This window comes from Cheilinus undulatus, linkage group 12 (genome assembly GCF_018320785.1).
Source record: "Cheilinus undulatus linkage group 12, ASM1832078v1, whole genome shotgun sequence".
Lineage (NCBI taxonomy): Eukaryota > Metazoa > Chordata > Actinopteri > Labriformes > Labridae > Cheilinus > Cheilinus undulatus.
The window spans coordinates 7,910,257-7,930,288 of record NC_054876.1 but is presented as its reverse complement, the minus strand read 5'-3'; the positions used below and the strand labels follow the sequence as shown (position 1 = coordinate 7,930,288).

The following is a 20,032-nucleotide window of genomic DNA, read 5'->3' as shown; positions in this document are numbered from 1 at the left end:
CGCAATCTTTAGCCTTGGCTACGTTGTTACGTTACTTATGTATTTTATGTACAGCCATTAGCTTTAGCCTTAGCTACGTAGCTATATAGAGTGTAAACCTTTTTCTCTGTAAGCGGACAGTTTACTTTGCTCTGTTAACTATTTTGTAACCAGGTTTTGAAGGTCAGGTATTTAACTTATAACTTTTGGTATCCGGATATTGGTTTAGCCCTTCCCATCCTAACCTGAGCTTTAATCTGATTTTCTTTAGAAAGTTTTAGCGTGTTTTTTCATCGTGACAGAGGCGGTCTCACAGGTCTGTGGTCTTAACAAAGGAGTTGTAATTTTTTTATTAATAATACACACTTTCATGCAAAAATCATTTAATTCAAAACTTTTTGCAGCTTTAAAGTGAAATAAAAAGTTAGACCTTTTAAGCAACGTTGTAAACTATAAACTATGTATGCTGCTTGGCCATAAATGTCCTGGGATCATAAGACTCATATGTCACAACCTAGAATCACCTACCTGCAGAATAACTTCAAAAACCAGAAGTACCTCTGCAGAGTGACAGCCTGGGTTTACCTCCGCTGCACACTGTAGAAAGTTCCTTTTTTACCCCTCAGTCAGTGCAGCTCAGGATCTACTTTGACTGAGTATTTTTTACAGTGTACTCTCAGCTCCGCCCTCACTGTGTCTGAGGATTACAGACTTTAACTCTTCTATGAACACTGAAGCTTCAGCTCAGCTCAAGGAGAAACTGTCCTGTGTTTTATTCACACATTTTAATCAGAATTATCGCGTTTTTACGGGCTTCACTCCGCTGCTCTAAATCTGAAGTGCGCCGCTGCTCCGTCTCTTACGGTCGCTCGGAGTTACTGTAAAAACTTGAATGAATTATCAGCAAAGTGAAGAGAAGAGGAGAGGAGTCATTATGTCTGTATGCATGGAAATAAGAGACTAACAGAGAGCTGCTTTTGTTTGTTTCATCGTCATCAGGATATAAAGGCTGTCGTGGAGGTGAGTGTTTGTGCGCACTTTACCGGATTATCTTCATATAATCTGAGGAGCTGTCACCCTGCTACGAGCTCTGGGCTGTGATTAACTGGTGAAAGTGAGTTGAGTGAGCCCTCTTCACTGCTAGATCAGTTTTTGTCAATGTAAACCCTGTTATTGATGTAAACAGCACAACCAGCATGGGCTTTACTGGTTTTACTGTAAAGTCTTCTTTAAAGGCCACAGATAATCTGAAAGATGCAACAGAATAAACTGAGGAATATTGATTAAAGATTGTAAAATAGATAAGATTTCCTTTATCCCCCTCAACACCTACAGAATACTAGATAGTCATTTAGAAGTTCAAAAATACACATTTTTAGTACATAGACTCATAACTTGTTGCTTTCCTTTGTGCAACCAGATTTAACTGTCTGGTAGAATTCAGAGGCTTCTTGGACAGAAATTATCATGCAGATGCGTTTTACCAAAGCAAAAATTGTACCTTGTTGACTGAAGGAGGAATTTATGGACTAAATTATAGAATGAGGACAAACAGTCACAACAGGATAACAGTTATTGTGATTTTCTTTGGCATTAATACAAAAGTAGAGAGAATATTATGACAGATCTTTCCATATCAACGAACAGTCTTAACTTTTTCATCATCTTGCTGTTATTTTTAGGATCTACCAAACATTTAAGGTCCAGATCTCTTACTCTATCATCCCCTGACAGACTGTTTTCTTTGTTACCTGAGCAACAAGGCCTTCTACAATGTGATTGGTTGCCTAAAGAGATGACATCACAACATGCTGAAAAGTACAGGCTGAGGTCATGTCCAAAATCACTCATTCCCTACTCTCTAGAGTGAGCTTTGTAAAATGGACTATATAGTAGACTCTATCAGGGGTATCGTGCAAGCCAAAATCTAGGGTGGAGTTGAGAGTGGGGGTCTCAACCCCCCCACCCCCCCAACCCCCATATATCTACAAAAACTTGAGCCCCCCCCCCCCCTCGATGACTGACACACAAAGACATTGTGTTACTTTGTGGCCAAAAGTAACGTCCATTTTAACTATATTTTGTGTAAATCCAAACAAAGTAGCCCCAAACACAAATTATTTGACCCCAAAACATTGTATGAGTTATTTATAAGTGTTATACCATGATTCTTTTTAATATGTGCAAATCTAATTTAAACAAAGTCAAGGCAGACGGAGCCTTGCGCCACCCCAAGATTTCTGGCACCCCCCCCCTTAGGGGGTCCCAGACCTTAGATTGTGAACCAAGGGTCGAGAGCACTGATCATCAACTGTCATATCAGGTCCCCCAAAGCTTCCTGTCCGACCCCAAAAGATCATTAAATTCAGTATCCTTTGGTTTTAAATTTCTGCTGTAAATCCATCCCACAAACAATCAATATTGAAATAGTTTTAGATTGACTTAACATTTGATCTGTTTTTACAGAAATTTACTGTCAAAATTAGTAGACATTTAAAAAAGGGTTAAGGTTGGCAGAAGTGCTGCAAAAATGACCAGATGAAGTGGTGAAAAGAGGTTAGAGAGTATCAAAATTGGGTGATAAGAGGCAAAATGGGTTATGGAGTGGCACAAAGGGACAGGAATTGGCAGAAGAAGTTGTGGAAAGAGGTTAAAATGTGGCAAAAATTGGTATAAGAGGAAAAAAGGGGCAAAAACTGGTCATGAATGACAAAAAAAAGTGCAAAAAAGTAATGTAAAGGGGTTAAATGTGGCATAAATAGAAGAAAAGTGGTAAAAATGGATAAAAGAGCGGCAGAAAGGGGATAAAACATGCAGGAAAGGTGGTTTAAAAATGGGTTAAAATCTTGCTAAAATTGGGTTAAATGGGCAAAAAGTGTCAAAAATGAGTTAATACTGGTGCTGAATCACAACTGGGGAGGACCCACTCTGGGATTTTCAGAGGCCGTCAATTCTGTTGTCAGGCCTGTCTGCTTGTGGCCATTATAGATAATAGAAATAGATCTCACTGGTAATGACTAAAAGTGTCCTGTGTTTTGAAAGAAAGTACAAATACTACTACAATAATATTTCAGTCAGACCAAAACATTTATTCAGTTTTGGTGTATTTGAAAGTCCGGCCCCCTGAGTTTCTGTCCAGACTAAATCTGGCCCTTGTGCAAATGTACTAGATGACCCCTGGTCTAGAGGGTCCTGCTTGGGAAAAAGGGCAGAATGATGCCTTTTTTATGCATTTTGAAACATAAGCACTCAATGACACAAGGGGTATGAGGGCTCATGTTTAAAGTTTAGGGTACTGAATAAGAGGGAGAATACACCCTTCTGAAATATCATTTATCATTATTACATAGTAAACTGGATTTAAAAATCCAATAATATTAACACTGGGGCAAAATGTCTGGAAACATCTGCCCCCTAGATTGGATGGGCAGGATGCTCCTGGTCACAATACCAAAATTTTAACTTCAATACAGAAACTAAGTTTCATATCATGATACTTGACACTAAAACAGTCCTGGTTTGATACTTAATAAATGGAAATGAACGTTTATTAATGACCTAAAGAGGAAAAATTACATTCACACTGAAGTTACAGTTATTATATATGAACCTCTCTGTCTGAAGCTCTCACAGGATCAGGGAGATCTGCAATGTTCTCTTCTTCAGTGGTTCTCACCTGGTCTAGCCTCAGGATCCACCAGTTTCTTTGATGGCAAATCATGACAAATTTCCAAAAATGTTCAACAATGCATGTTTAGTAGATAAAAATGTAGCACTTAAGAGCTTAGCTGGAACAGAACTTCTGACAGGAAAAAGAGACAGGACAAACCTGACATGCTTTACACCCCCGTTCCCCACAATAACGTGTTAATTTTAGCCAATTTCCCAAAGATCTTGAGAAATGACTTCATTAACATGGTAAAAGCAGCTTTTTGTTGCAAGAAAGAGAGATAAATGAGATGAAATGTAGATAAAACATTTAAATATATCCATAATCACAATAAAACAGAGTAAAGTAAAAGAAATGGATGCATGTTCTTCATAGACACATTCACGGTCCACTGAAAACAGTTCCCACCACCCACTTTTGGGTCCTGACCCACCAGTTGAGAACCACATATGCACATTGCATTTTGCAGGTGATGTTTCCCTCATGCTATCCTACCCATAACCAGAATTTACAAAAGATAACATGGGACAAAGTGTTGTTTTTAATACATTTTTAATAATTTGTCTGTCATCCCCTGGGTCTCCACATTTGCATGAAGGTCCCATCATCTGTGTGTATCTGCAGGTGATCTGACACAGAGCACTGAACATCCCTCCTGTCAGGGTATGACACAGTGAGATGTCTCATGGTAAATATGACTAGGGAGGGAAATCAAGGACCTATTTCAGTTTGTTCAATCCATCACCATCATATACATTTAATCTTAACGGTTCCCTTATCAGTGCCTACCTCCTGTGCCTCGAAAAACACGGTCTGATGAGAGGCAGTCAGCAAAGTGAACAAGAACAGAGAAGTCAAGGAGAAAACATGGCCGACAGTCCCAAAAACAGGCTAGAGCAGTTGAAAGTTCATTTCTCAAAAACTGAAGCTTATGCATGACGTGCAGCATCTGTCAAACAGTGATTGCATGCATGCATGCATCTTTTTGCACAAGAACTATTAATTTTGTACAAAATTTCAATTTATTTTTATACATCCAGAGATCCAGATGTGAGTTTTACATTTGTTTTCAGGTTTTATCTTTTAAAGAAAAAGAGCAGTAGTGTGGTATTCTAATTCAAGTTCAGAGATTGAAGATCCAGAGAGGTTTGTTCTAACTGAGACAAAAAAAAATGTTTTTTTTTTTTGTTTTTTTTGCATGTTCTCCCAAACACTTGATGTTTAACATTTTTAGTCAATAAAATTTGAGTTATTAAGAGAGAAAACCTAAAAAGTCTACTCTCCAAAAACAAAATTCACACTGATGAAGAATTGAGTCGATGAGAAGAATCAGTTCCAAGTCAGAAAGGGTTATTAAGCTCAAACTCACACTAAATGCAGATATCCAGGATATCTGGTGAGTTTTTTTTAGTTCAATATACATATGAGAGGTAAAAATATCTATCCAACAAGAGGAACTTGTCTGATCATGCAGGGTTCCTTTTAAAAGTTTTCTATAGTTGATGCTGTTGATGTTATTCTGCACCTTATTAATGTGGGAATGAACAACAGCCCTCCTTACATAGATCAGCTGTTCAAGCCTTGATGCTGAATGCTGAGTGGCACATTTCAAAAAGTCAACTGTGTAATCCATAAATGATATGGCTAAATAATACTGATATAAGACCAGGCACAGTAAAAGAGAAGTTTAGGAGTCAGAGCAGAAGCAGCGTTGTGCACACGTGGATAGTAGAGTTAAAATGGATAATGGAAGTAAAATGAGATAATTTGAGATGAAATCACCTGAAAGAAAAGCTTGTATGTGTCAAAACTTGTTACTCAGACTCTATTATTTTTCAACCAGAAAAGCCACACAGAGTGTTAAAAAACATTATTACCACCTTATTTATGGGGATGGCGATTCTCAGGGGATTAGAATTACCTGTGGACCCCTGTGTGCTGAAATTTGGCACAATTATTAAAAATGATCAGCAGTCCCTAGGTAATACTAACCCCATGTGAATAGGTTTTTAAAACACCACAGGTGTTATAGACACACATTACTTTTGCCAATTATTAATACAACCACGAAGAAAGCAACAGGTACCAGAGCTTAACCTGACGACCATTCTGCCTTTCATATTTATTAAAGGCCAATCAGAGCGACAAAGCAGAATGAGGTAGTAAACGTGTGCAGCCCTGGTAGCAACCTGAGCTTGGCAAGCAGGCGCTGCAGTAGTTTATGAGCACATGAACTTGTCAGTGGATAAAACCCATGCTGAGGCCTGTTGGAGGAAGAGCAAAACATCTCTGCAAAAAAAAAAGCTTTCAGTGGGGCTCTTTGCTCCTGTTTTAATAAGGAAATGTGGACCAGGTTTGATAAAACCCCTGATGTACATTCAGGCTCAACAATTCAGTGTTTAGTTTGACAGCTATTTTTTAATTTTAGTCTTAGTCTTTTGATTAAATTTCCTTCAGTTTTAGTCACATTTAGTCATTTCTATCCTTTTTAGTTTTAGTCTAGTTTTAGTTGACAAAAACTCAAAAACATTTTAGTTTAGTTTTAGTCCATGAAAAGTCCTCACATTTTAGTTTATACTTTTAGTCCAAGCATTTATTCTCTTGCCTAAATCTGGAACCAAATCCTGGTAGTGTGTTCTCAGCACCCTGCCAAACCTGGGGTCCCTGCTTTCTACAGCTGAGAGGCAGAAGAGCTACAGATGGTTCATATTTTGACAGATTTACCCACGGTGGAGAAATATCATGGATTTTTAATGTCTGACAAAAACTAAATTACATTTTTGTCTAGTTTTAATCATCTTGATGAAAACTTGGCTTACTTTTTGTCAGTTTTAGTCATCACAGATATTTCTTTGGTTAGTTTTAGTCTAGTTTTCATCTTGGAAAAAAAGCTGTCGACATATGGTTTAGTCATAGTTTTAGTTGTCAAAATTAACACTGATTGCTATCAGCTTCCAGTACAACTAAACCCCGCCCACAGCTACTGCTTTGTCCTCCTGAAATGAAGCTGATCAGTCAGATCTGTTCTAGGCCTGGCACAATCATTTACTTAGTTACATGTCAAATAGGATGGTCTGAGGCTGACAGAGTTTATACATTAATCATGATATGATTGAGGTACATAATAAGTGCATTCATTTTTTAACTGCAATTAACCACGATTTTTTTTTGTCTATTTCAGTTCACATGGTTAAGCCATGTCGGCATCTCTCTGTAGCTACAGTGATGTGAAATAAGTCCACCACTGCTCATAAATGTCTCACTTCACAGACAGCTTAGTAAACAAGTCAGAAGTCCCTGTATCAAACATTTACCTTTTAATTTCACCTTTATTTCCTTTTCAATCCATAACAAGTTCCTTTTTTCTGTGGTTTGGTTTAAACTATATCTTTGATCTACCTGAAGGTCTTTCTTTGAAAATAAAAGAAGGAAGTCAGTTAGTCTTAGTCTTAGTTAGTACTGTCTTAGGAGAAGACAGTACAAAAAGTTGAAATGAAACAAAAACTGTTTTAATGCAGAATCTCAAAATGAGACAGAATCGTAGATCAATTGTAATTTACAACAGAACTTCCAAAATTTACCAGCATGATTAAAAATGTTTTTTGTTTGACAATAACCACATTGAGTGAAATTACTGTAATTTAGTAATTCTTTTTTTTAGTACTTTTTGAAATCTGTATGTTTACTAATACTTCAGTAAGTTTTAACCAGAGTAACTGTACTTTTGATTGAGTACAATAATCTTGTACTTTTTCCACCTCTGTTGACTCCATAGCAGCAATAGAGAGAGAATGATTCCATATCACTACCAAAAACAGTAAAAACTGGAGTGTTGATATCTCAGGGAAACATTTCAGAGTTGATTTTATCTCCAAAAGTCTAATTTCAACTGTATTCAGAGTTAAATGACCTTCAGTGTTGAAGTTACTTGTCAGTGTTGATCCATCAGTGAAGAGTCAACTGAGCTGTGATTTCAGATCTGGAAAGATGTGTAGGCCTTTACCCATCATGCCCTTGGGCAGTGTTAGATGTGTTTTACATGTGCTTAGGATGTTCCCTGTTGTGCAGTGATGCATGCTGGGGTTATTCAGAGTTCCTAATTTGACTTAAAGGGGACATATAATGTAAAAATCACTTTTTAAGGCTTTTATAACAAAATATGTGCCTCTGGCCTGTCTACAATCCCCTCATTTACCAGAACCCCCCCCCTTTCTTCAGCTTTTAGAAGGTATGTGCTGAATCAATCCAATTTTCCCCTCATGATGTCATGTGGGGAGTTAGCACTGCCCCTAGGTTGGTTGGCCCTCCATGCTTGGAATAAAATTCCTCTCTCCTCTCCTGATCCTCCTCTCAGATCAGGAGAGCTACATCCATTAACTCACAACCATTTCCTGAGAGGGGCGGAGTCAGGGGCAGGGCCAGGCAGCTCAGTAACATTTAAAGCCACAGACACGGAAACGGCTCGTTCTGAGCAGGGCTGAAACAGATGATTTTTTTTAGACATGCAAAAATCCAATACTGGAGAGTTTTTTTCAGCAACAAACTTCACAGGCATGTTTTGAGGACCTCTGAGACTAAATTTGTCTTAAAGGGATGAAGTATGTCCCCTTTAAGGTGTTCCCAGAGGATGCATAGTATTCTTCATCAGTATGCACTGCTTTGCTATGAAGTTGCCTCTCTGCTTTGTTCTGCCCAGAGGAGACCACCTCAGATTTTCTGCAGCTCTGTCATACTAAAATATTTAACACTTTCATAAGTGTATTGTTTGACTATGCAGTTTGGACCAAGATGCTTCTAAAGTGTTAAATTTAACTACATAGGAGTTTCATCAATACTATCAATTTTGATATGTATTTAACTTTATTACAGAGGTATCACTTTACCATTATTTTAGGTTCCAACAAAGATTTTGAAATTGTATTAATACTTTAAAACTGTATTGACTCCAAAGTTTAATATGAAATTGCTGATATTCAAGGACTTACTCTACTCGAGCTATCACATCTGGTTACAGGGCTTGATAGCAGTATCATTATTGATCCATTGTTATAAATCACCCAGGATAGACAATGATTTAAGGAATATACAGCTGCAAAGAGCCATACTTCTTCGTCTTCTAGCTTGAGGACAGTAAACACTGAGCTGATGTGCAGAATAGCTACTATTCATTTCCCCCAGTTCCTCTCTGCTGCAGACTGGTTGCCACATTCATGATTTCTGGATAATTCTTTTATGAAGTCGAGCCATGCAGAGGCAGACTCACCAGCCTGTGCTGAATGAAAAAGTGATGTCAAAAGAACAAACTTTAATCTCATTGCTCTGTCCTTTTGTCCTTTTTAATCTGATTAGTGGAAAACGGACCTTTCTTTCAGTCTCTATCCCCTTCTTGACTTTCCTGCAGCGTTCGCTCCGTGCCAGACTTAAATCACCTTTAATAAGTCAGAGGATCCTCTGAACTGGCAGATGATGCCAGGCTGATAAAGAGCAGGGCTGTTCTTTTTTTAACAAGCAGACGCTCACGTCTTATGACTGCAGACCTACTCATGCTGATGAAAAACATCAGTATTTATTAAAATGTACTGTTTTCTGGCTTCTGTGTCCAGTCTGTGCCCTTATACTCCTCCCTGGACACGGATAATGAGTGAGGGGGCACTAATGGAAACTATTTTAGGCTAAATCCTCTGAAAGATTAAGGCTTCTATTAAAGCATGCATATTTAAATTTCATGAACAATGGCAGTCTGGAAAGAGGCGACAGAGACAGAGATAAAAGGCTAATAATAGACTGATACGGCAGAGGATCTGTGGCAGTGGTTGGCTCAGACTCAGAGGATTTTATATCATTTTTCAATAAGACATAATTTCAATTTTAACATTTTTAAATATTTATTTGAGGGATTATTTTACTTTATTTTGCCAGAACAGGACTGTGGATGAGTATTGGAAACAAAAGACAGAGAGAGTGGAGAACAGCATGCAGGACAGAGGCCACAGATTGGATTTGAACCCAGGCTACGTAGACCTGTTAGGAAGAATTACTTCTGTTTGCGGTGTGAGACTGAACCACTTGGCTATCAGCACTCACACAGTTAAGTTTAACAGCAGGTTAAAGAGGGGAACTGTTCTGCAGACAGATGAAACAGAGAGGTTAGCTGAAGTCAACAAGCTTTGTCTGCAGACTGACACCCTTTGCAGACAATGCATTAACTGGGATTTAGACCCATCTGCTGATGTGATCCGCTGTATCTCACTTATAAACATGGCTTCATTTATGTCCATCCATCTTTGCTCTGAGTGATGGGATTATTTTTCTCTGTTCAGTAATAAGAGCCAGTCTTTCAACTTACAAACATCTCTTCGTTTTTCATCATTTTGACCTTTTTATATTGTTGAATTAACAACAGTGCAAAAGAACCAAAAATAATCAAATACTTTTCAATCTAACCAGTATCTCCCAAGATTTATTTATTAAATATTATATCACTGTGTCCTGTAATCTCATTTAACACGACAACATGAGGGGGAAAAGCTGTAAAAAAGGCCCCACTAGCCTCTTAGTTATCGGCTGATTTGCCTTCCTTCATTCCTATTGCCACACATAACATGCAGGGCTACCGAGGCATGGTAAGAGAGCCATAGAAATAATACAAAGTATATGAACAAAAGTATACAGCTGCCTGATGATTACACCGACAGGGACTGTGATGACATTTGATTCAAATGTAATATGGAGTTTTCCCCTCTTAAACAGCCTTCAAACTTCTTGGAAGCCTTTCTACATGATTTTGGAGTGTTTCTGTGGGAATCTGTGCCCATTCATTCTGTTGAGCATTAATGAGGTCAGGCACTGATTTTGGACAAGAAGGCCTGGTTCACAATCTCTGATACAGTTCACCCCAAAGATCTCGATGGGGTTGAGATCAATTTTGTCTTTATGTCTTTGAGCAACCACCAAGTCTGCTGCACCCACTCTGTCACAAAGCTGAATGGTGCTGTCAGTGAATGCACTGTTCTCTCCCCTCATATCTTAAATCTCTTTTTGGCTATCCAACCACATAAAGGCAAAAAAAAGTCTAGTAGAATTACAGCCTGGTAGTTATGAGGAATAAAATTAATGGACCATGAAAATTAAAGTACAGTGATGGCTCAAGAAGAGGGGCTGGATTTAGAGCTTTAATTCCAGCCTGGTCCAACCAAAGCCCATGCATTTTTAATAAGTTGGCTATTAAAGTTTAATCTACAATTCCGAGTTGTTTTAATGACAGAAATCTGTTAAGATGAGTTTAAAATGGGTGCAAGACCAGAGGGATACACCAGGGGGTTTTGTTTTAAAGTTATCCCAAGGAAAATGCACAAACTTAAAACCCTGTAGAGTTAAATGTTATTATGCTGCTCTATCTGACAGGACACGTCAGGCTGGTCTGAGGAGGGCAGAGGAGTCCTGGCCTGACCCAGCTTCAGGCCATGGGTAATGTTGGGCTGGTCTTGGGCTCAGGCAGAGGAATCTGACCTCTGGCTGGGTTGGCTTTTGACCTTGGGCTTGTGCTTTATAAAGGTCTTCAGTTAATCTTTGATTCAGAGGGGACTTCTGTCCAAAGTTTGAAGAAAATCCCTCAAAGCACTCACATTTATAAGCAAGAGAAGAGCATGAGGCCTGATGACCTCATCCACCAGATTTTAATCCTTCAGTCAGAGCGGGCATTCATGCAGAGTTGGAACTGTTTTTGAGATATTTCGTTCACAAAATGTCACTGACCTATAACCCCCCCAAAAACAATGGTACTGAGGCATAAAAGGAGCAAATCTTTATTTAATCAGTGGAAAGACTCTACTATACACAGTATTTGGCAGTAACCATTAAAAATCAAAGATCTGAGAGATAAATAAGACTCCCCCTAGTTTGACATTTTTCGACCTTGAATAAGGCTTAAAAGCTCCCAGTGCTTAGAAAAATAGCTGTTATTGTTATTAAAGTGAAGGCTGACCAGGTGAAATACTTATCCACTGTAGTAGTGAAGGTAACAGACCTTCCAGATAAATCAAATTAGCTAACACAGCAGGGGCACTGGTTTAACTTAGAGCAGACGTCCCATGTGCTGAGGCACTCCTAACGGCAGGACCAACTTCCTGTCCTGATGCTGTATGGGACATGTCATCCCCTACTCTTACAAAACTTTGTTCTTTAGCAAGTCCAGCTACATCCTTCCAATCCAGAGTCTAATACTATAGCTTCTTTACAGGGGAGATCTCTACACAAATCATTTACTCTGTCATCTCCTCACAGACTGTTTTCTTTGTTAGCTGGGCAACAAAGCCTTCTACAATGTGATTGGTTGTTGGAATAGGTGACATCACAACATGCGGACAGTACTGGCTTAGATCATGTCTAAATCACTCATTCCCTACTCCCTATTCTCTACAATGAGCTGTCTACAGTGGACTATATAGGTTCTTTGCAGAAGATGTCACACAGCAGTGAAGCACTACCCCTGGGGGGCAAGAAGGGATATCTGCATGGACAAAATGCTTCCAAAAAGGCCATGTTAAGAGCTGTTTATAACTATCCAAAGCATTTAAAGTGCTTTCATGATTGTTGGGATACTTTGTGTCCCAAAAGAAATGAAATTCTCAGACAAAAATTTTTAAAAAGTAAAAAGAATTTCACAGAGAAAAATAAAAACAACCTTCATATAAAGCCTGGATATGAGCGGTGTCACACATGTACGAATCATTTCCACAAAGTGGTTCAGTTTGGTTCAGTACAATTTTGTTAAGGTTTAGTGCAGTGTTTTCCAACTATTTTTCCTTGGAGCCCACCTATATGTACCTAAGAAAAGCAGAGCCCCCTCCCCCAGGACCCAAGAGATGAAAAAGTGACACTGTCACCAAAAATTGGCATAGATTTTTTTTGGCCTTTTTTGGATAGGACAGTGGCCAGAGTCTGAAACAGGGAAGAGACATGCAGGAGATGGTGCCACTGGCTGGATTCGAACCCGGGTTGGCTGCGTATATTGTGCGCGCCTTGACCACTCGACTACCAGCGCGCCCCAAAATCAACATAGATTTTAATTGTTTCATTGATAGAACCAATAGTTTAGCACATTAAACTCTCATCTTACCTGTGTTTTCTCAGCTGATGTCTGTCCAGTCTCGCTCGTTGTGACAGGAAAATCTGCCTCTTTTAAGAGATCCAGATCATTTGGCTCAGCTCAGTAGAGCTGGTTGTTTGGCTCTCAAATGGCTTCATTTACCAGTTTGGCTTCAAATGTGGATAAAATCACAACAAAGTATGAAGGAAAGAAAACTGGCACTAAAACGGGAGCTAGCTTCTGTGGCTCATATTGAAGAAAATGAGCATTTTCTACATGATTAAGGGGCTGAGCTAGCCTCATAGCTCAGTACTGGACTCCTCTAGACTCTTGTCTCCAGTCACCTGGCTAGACGACACTAGGAGGTCTGCGGGACGGAGTGATTTGTTATGTTGATCACCTCCACACTAGGTAATGCTGCTGAACGGTAGATAAAATCACTTTTTTTGTAAAGTGTAGGGCTCATGCTCAGTGCATGTAGAACTCCTCTGAGAATGACTGCAGCATAGAGATTCACTTAGAAAGAAAATACTAACTTTCCTCTGTTTCCATTCATTCCTAATGTCTGTCGCCCACTCCCTGACTCCCAACGGACATTCAGGATCATGTGATTGCAAACTAACCTAAACATAATCACAGGCCAGATCGGCATGGTTTAGAGCCACTTTTTAACCGCTTTTCTCGTTAGGTCATAACTGTGCACTTTGAGATAAGGGAGAGTATGCCATTATTTAAATAATCTTTGTGGCGTGCGGGTTTAACTGAAAAAAATCCTCAGCAAGAATGACGTGACAGGCACAGGAGGGCAGATTGGTGATATACCACAGGCTGAGAGCTCAGCCACCATATTGTATCAAGTAAATGAGCAAACTCCATGATTTATATCGTGGATTTTAAGGTTATCAACCCATATTGATCAATAATGTTGGCTTCTGATTATTCAGTAGTGTGCTATGACAGCTGACAGTTTTCTTACCCCCAAAACTCCTGATACTGCATCTTATTTTCTCCTTTCTTTCCAAAGAAATATGCCAACGAGTTGTGTACACACTGTCCCCTTCTTCTGCCTGAATCTGTGCAGGTCCAAGAGAAGATACAGAACAGTATCGTGTTAATAAAATCAATAAAGGTCAGGAAATCAGTCTCTTTTAAGAGATCTGAATCGTTTGATGCAGCTCAGTAGAGCTGGTTGCTCCTCATTTGGAGGAAAGGAAACTGGCACTCAAACAGGAGCTAGCTGCTAGGTGTCATTTCCTAGAACAGACTCGTTCATTGCTCACTAGCTCAGCCCGCAAGGCTGATATATCACAGTCTCAGCTAAAAGTATTTTTGTGACAAAATACAGGGTTTTCTTTTTTGTATGTTAAAGGATCTTAGCTAGCCTGTTTTCTGCTTCTTCAGGTCTGTAAATAGTTTAAGATGTATTAGCAGCGGTAATATCTGCAGGACTCTTTGCTGTCACATCCGGAGGCTTTTTAAAAGTACAGAGATAAAGAGACGGCGGTTTAATGGCGGTTAGCGAACACTTACTGGCCACCTGGATTGGTGGTAAATACTGAGATATTTGTATTATTTTTTCCCCCTTTTTTGATAGTTCATAAGTTTTTGTCATGGGACTACATGCACAGAACTGTGACCCAAATACAAAAAAAATGTTACACCCCTAATCTCTACTGTACTGTATTTCTTTCTGTGTAGACGGTTTAAATGTCTTGTGAATTACCATGTTGAACAGAATTCCCCTAAATCCTGCAGTAATAGAGAGGTGAAGTGTCTATCCTTCCTCCCTGGTCATGTTTAGGTCATGTTAGTGAGCCTTATAGAGACCATAGACCCCTCTCTCTAGAATAAGACCTTTGTGATTTCAGCTCCAGTCGTCCTTGTGTAAAGATGATGAGCTCAGGATGTAGATGCTGGGAATCTCCCCTGACTGAAGAGAAGAGTCCCTCAGGCACAGGAGTTCCCATATTATAACATCAACAGAGAGCGCTTGATATACAACAACTTCCTCCTTTTGAAGATTGTTGTGTAGATTTCAGTTAGAGAGGATCCTAAACAAACCGTCACACTAATCCACTGAGAAAACCTGAACCAGGAGGCACAGCTGAAGTTCTGCTGCTGTTGTCGCACCAATACCAAATCTCTGGTATACTATACTATAGCAATACTTGGTTTAGTTCAATGTGTCCATCCACACTGTTAACATTTAAACAACAAAAGCAGGTTACTTCTGTTTTTGATATAAGGTTTTACATTTCTTTTAAAAAGGCTATATTGCACTTCAGAATAAAAAAATGAAATTATTATTTGTTGCTATGATAAGAGTGGATATCATTCAGGTTAAAAATAAAACACCATAATCACAGTTTAACTTGAAATGGGCCACAATTTTGCTAAACTCCATGGGCCCCTGGTTTAGCTGGGCCCCAGAAAGCTCTTTCCTTGTGGGTGGCCTCGACACTGACAAATGCTGAGCCCTGTGTTAGTGAGCTAAAGATACACACAAACAAGAGGAGGCTTTAAGCAGTTATTAAGGATAGACAGGGAGCTTTCTCTGCACTTGGTCCTCTCCACTTAATGCTGCAGGGTTGGGGTATATATCCATGCTGTCCCTATTTATGCACATAGGCCACATGGCTCTGTCATGTGGCCGTGGGTTGGATAGCACGCTACATTTATTGGGACGGATTTTGATGTAATTTTCAGGAAATGTCAGAAATGGCATAAGGAAGAACTGATTAGATTTTGGGAGTGATCGGATCACCGTCTGGATCCAGGAAATTTTTAAAGGATTCTTCACTATTGGGAGATAGGGCTAATGGTGGAGGTTTAGCATCAATCACACTTATCAGTTAATAGGAACTATAGATCAATATTGATATTTAGTGGACCCACATATTATCATATTTCCTCCAATCAGAAGCTGCAGCTTCAGGAAACACCACGGTTCAAATGATTTATTTATCAAAGAGTTTTATTAAACAAAGGAGTATTAAAACATTGGTATTCCTAGTAGAATGTGAACATAACTCAGAAATTGAACTGCAAATATAATAATTGACAGATAATTTAATAGCAAACATTTTTAGCATTAATTAGGGAATAAAGGTAAAAATGAAATTGAAGTTCTGAAAGACAGTTTACTGGAAATTATCTAGTTAAAATCAGAGATGGCCATGAGGGTCACATGACCAGCTTTTGACTATTTTTTTTTTTATTATTTTTTCATCGAGAGTTATTATGGACGTAAAATTAAACATCCAGAAAGAAGGGATGAGAAAAGCTTTTTCATGTTAATAACAGTTTTTTTAAACGAAAATGGAATCATCCAAAATCTTTCTTCTTCATCAGGAAATAGTCAGAAATTAAAATTGGCAAGTTACATTGGAAATTGTTCATCTCTGGTTTAAGTTCTATGAGAGCACATGATTTTTACAGAGAATAACATTTTTCATTGATTCAGCCTCTTAATTTAGTGCACTAGATTGATGTTTTTTTCTCACAGGGGAGAAAAAAACATCTTAACCCACCCACCCCACCCACACCCCAGACAGTTAGGAGTGCGTCTGATAAGTAGGGTACCGCCTCTGCCTCAATTTGTGCCAGGAAACACCTTGGAGTAGTGGAAGTGCACATGTACGGTAAAAATGCTGCCAATGCTGACAAAGCAAAGTGCTTTTTAACAGGCAGCTCAGGCTGAGTACAGTCATTAGCATGTTTTGTTCTAGTACTAAAGCCCTGTGTCCGCCAGGGGGTCCGGTTTGATTCAGTACGGTTTGGTACGCTAAACCCCAAATAGTTTGTGTTTCCAGTGTGAAATCGGCCAATCAGAGGAAAGCAAGTCCGTGGGTGGTGGTGGTGGTGGTGGTGGTGGGGGGTGTTAAAGAGACAGCAGCGAAAACAATGCGTTTCAGATGGAGGTTAAAATAATGGCTTTTCAGGATGCCAGTGTGAGAAACATGAGGAGTTTTTTGAGCTGTAAACCATGTAAAGCTACTACGTGTGTATCAGAGAGATGGTGTAAAGCTTTGAAAAAAGGCATAATACCCCCTCTTTAAAATCAGGTCCACATAAACATCAGAAAACTTGATTTGTGGCCAGATATCAACATCCACAGACTAGGAAACAGTTTGGATCTCTGTTGAGTCCAAATATCCCACATTAATGCAGACATTAGTCTGTTTTTCTCGCGTTTTCGCCATTCCTCATAGAGCAGACTTCCGAGATTTGCAGCCTAAAGCTGAGCAGCTGTGTCAAGAGCTGACGTGACGTCAGTGCAACCTCCTATTGTTGTGTGTGTAGCTCCACCTTTTTGGGATGGATAGGTAAGACTGGTACCCCTATGGAAAGGATGCCTAAAGTGGGACAGTAAGAGTTGTTTTTTGGGGACCCTTTCCAACTTTTGCTCTATGGAAACGCACACACACTCATGTTGTTGTAATTCAGCACAGTAAACAGGTAAACACTTGTCTTCTCTCCAAGTTTGATATCTGTAATAACAGCAACATACAATGAGTACACTTGCTCTGCATGCCTATTTCTGTCTGTAGCTCTAACATATGCTGCCTGCTGCATTTGTTTGTCTCGATTTGTCTTGAGGCCAGGGCTGCAGCGACTTATAACGACTTAAACAACTGTTTAAAAGTGTGTTAACTCACGACTCTTCTTATAAGTCCAGAATAAGTCAAAGATCCAGTTTACAGCGTTAAGGCATCTGTAAAATGTAGCTGAGTACACTTGACAGTACGGCAGCCAACACTAGGTTAAATATATGATAAACACACTACTTCCACCAAGTTCTCCACAATAAAAGTCTGTTGTTATTCTCCCTAAATGCTTTTATTGTGAACGCCCACATCAGGAGATGTCAGTAGCAGCGTAACACACCTCAGCAGGAGAGAGACGACACCTAAAACTGAATATAGTGGGAAGGAAGTGAACGCAGAAAGATTTAAAAAAACATTTTTTTTCTGTGAGTTCTGTGAGTTTCTGCCATCCAGGCCTTCACACTAGCACAAACACGAAGAATTAGCCCTTCAGTCTGAAATAAGCTATTTTAAAGTTTGTATGGATTTAGTAACTTTAAAAGCCAATCTGTGGTAGCATCCCTTTAAAACTAATACAAACATAATTTGTTTTTAATATTTGTAATTCTAATTGTAATTTATCTGTTTTATTTATTTGTAACCTGTTGACCTGATTGTGATGCCGGATTTTGTTCTTTATTTATCCCCCTGAAACCTTAAACTGAGATGAACATGCTTTAGCTCCACACTAACACAGTCAGACACATTCGTCTCCTTCATCCTGTCATGTTATAATTTCTGCAGAGATAAGAACAAAGGAGCAGTTTGTTTTGAAAGCTCTGTTGACCAGGAAACACTCTTATCTACTTTAATCTGAGCAGGAAATTACTGCTCATCTCCGCCTTTAACCAAGAGATAAATGACACAATGGAGGACATTTGATTTCAGATTGATTTAAGCTGTTTTTATATGAAGAGCTGAGAGGGCTTTTCAGGAACCTGTTCCTTTATATCTGGTCCAGACGTTTCATTTTATAGTCATGGTGGGGGTGGAGTGGGGTCAGCATGTAATGACACTGTTTGAATTAGATATCAGTGGTTCAGTTTTCAGCCCCATCACACTGGACTTGTTCCAATGCTTTTATTTAAAATGCTACCTATGGGGCCTAAAGCTAGTCAAATATCTATTTTTTGTTAGTCTTGGTCTAGTTTTTGTCATAGAAAAAGGCTGTTGATGAACAGTTTTAGTCGTAGTTTTAGTCAACAAAATTAACACTGGGGCAAAGCAGCTATAACACCAGCAATGTGATGAGAGTTTTTACCTCTGTGTCAATGCTATCTGTAGTTTCTCACAGTGGAGAACAATATTGTTCATGCATTGGTTACAGAATACATAACTTATTACCCTGCACAGTGAATTTTCCTCAATATTTCCAGCTGCATTCTCACATCAGCTCACCTGGACTGGAATAAATAATCAGCTGTTGGTTTTTACATACAAAGCTCACCTAAAAAAATCAGGAAGTTTCCGGTACTTTTGTGCATTTTTGAATAAAGCTCTGTAGTATTTTCCTCAACATAGAGTATGATGACAGGAGGAGTGGAAAATAACTAATTACATTTACTTCTATTACTGTAACTGAGTAGTTTTTTGGGGGCACTTGCACTCTATAGAGTAGATTTTAGAATCAGCTGTTGTTCTCTGTCATGCCAGACTGCAGAGTGTTAAAATGTGTTTTAGATGTTTTTAGTTGTGCTTGGATGTTCCCTGTCGTACAGTGTTCCCTGCTTGGGTTCTTTCGCTCATGTTTTTTTCTGGATTGTTGAAGTTATCAACCGAGTTAGAGTTATCGTCTGTGACCTGAAGTGTTCCTAAAACATGCATAGTGTCTATTCTTCATTGAAATGCATTGCCATGCTGAGACGTTGACTCTCTGCTCTAGTCTTGCCAGAGGAGACCCACCTTACAGCAGGTTTTCAAGAGTCACTGCAGCTTTGATAGTTGTAGGTTGAACTCTATGTGAGTTTGATTTACAGTTAATGTTGCTGTGTATTTTATGTTACTAGAGTATTGACTTTACCTGAACAACCTGGTTGGAGATCTTGTCTTTTGTTGTTCTTGCCAATATAGAAATATCATATTTTACTGTACACTGTTACTGAACTTAAATACTTTTTATTTTACCTGAGCAGCACTTTTACTTTTTACTTGATAATAGCAATAACTGTGCACTTTTTCCCACCTCTGGATGATGGCCCATGGCCGTTTACAGTACTGTGCAGAAGTTTTAGGCATGTAGAGCACTAACGCTTCTTCACAGGTCCTGAATGTTCCACAACCCCGGGCTGCAGAGAGGAGGGAGGGCGGCCAGAGTCAGTGTCAACACATTTGACATGTACGTGTATCGCTCAGCAGCCAAGGTCGAGCTTGGCAGCATTTCTTTTGTCCGGGCCTTTGCACCTTTCCTAATATGCCCAGCAACCACCAACAGTTTTCAGGTGCTTAGAACATACACACGACAACCAGGGGGTTGTGGCAACCCTCCTACCCACCCTAACAGTACCCTAGACTATGTTTAAGCACCACATCTACCCATAACTCTGCCCTAAAGCTGTGGTTTTTGTTTTGTTTTCATCAGATTATTTTCCCATACCCTTGGTAATGTACAAAGACATCCAGAGCATGACCTTGGTTGTGTCAATCCTCCTTCCCGCCTGATGGGGCCCTCAGGTGGGCACACTCGCCATTACACGCCTTACTTCAGCCTCA

General features: G+C 39.3%; 1 protein-coding gene across 1 annotated transcript in view; it reads left to right on the top strand.

The window, feature by feature from the left end:
- The first annotated feature begins 851 nt into the window (after positions 1-851).
- The window catches only part of gdpd5a (glycerophosphodiester phosphodiesterase domain containing 5a), a 59,588-nt gene continuing 40,407 nt past the window's right edge, over positions 852-20,032 (top strand). Inside the window, exon 1 of the mRNA XM_041802015.1 lies at positions 852-999. The gene's annotated coding sequence lies outside the window, so the exon portion shown is untranslated. The remainder of the gene's footprint in view (positions 1,000-20,032) is intronic.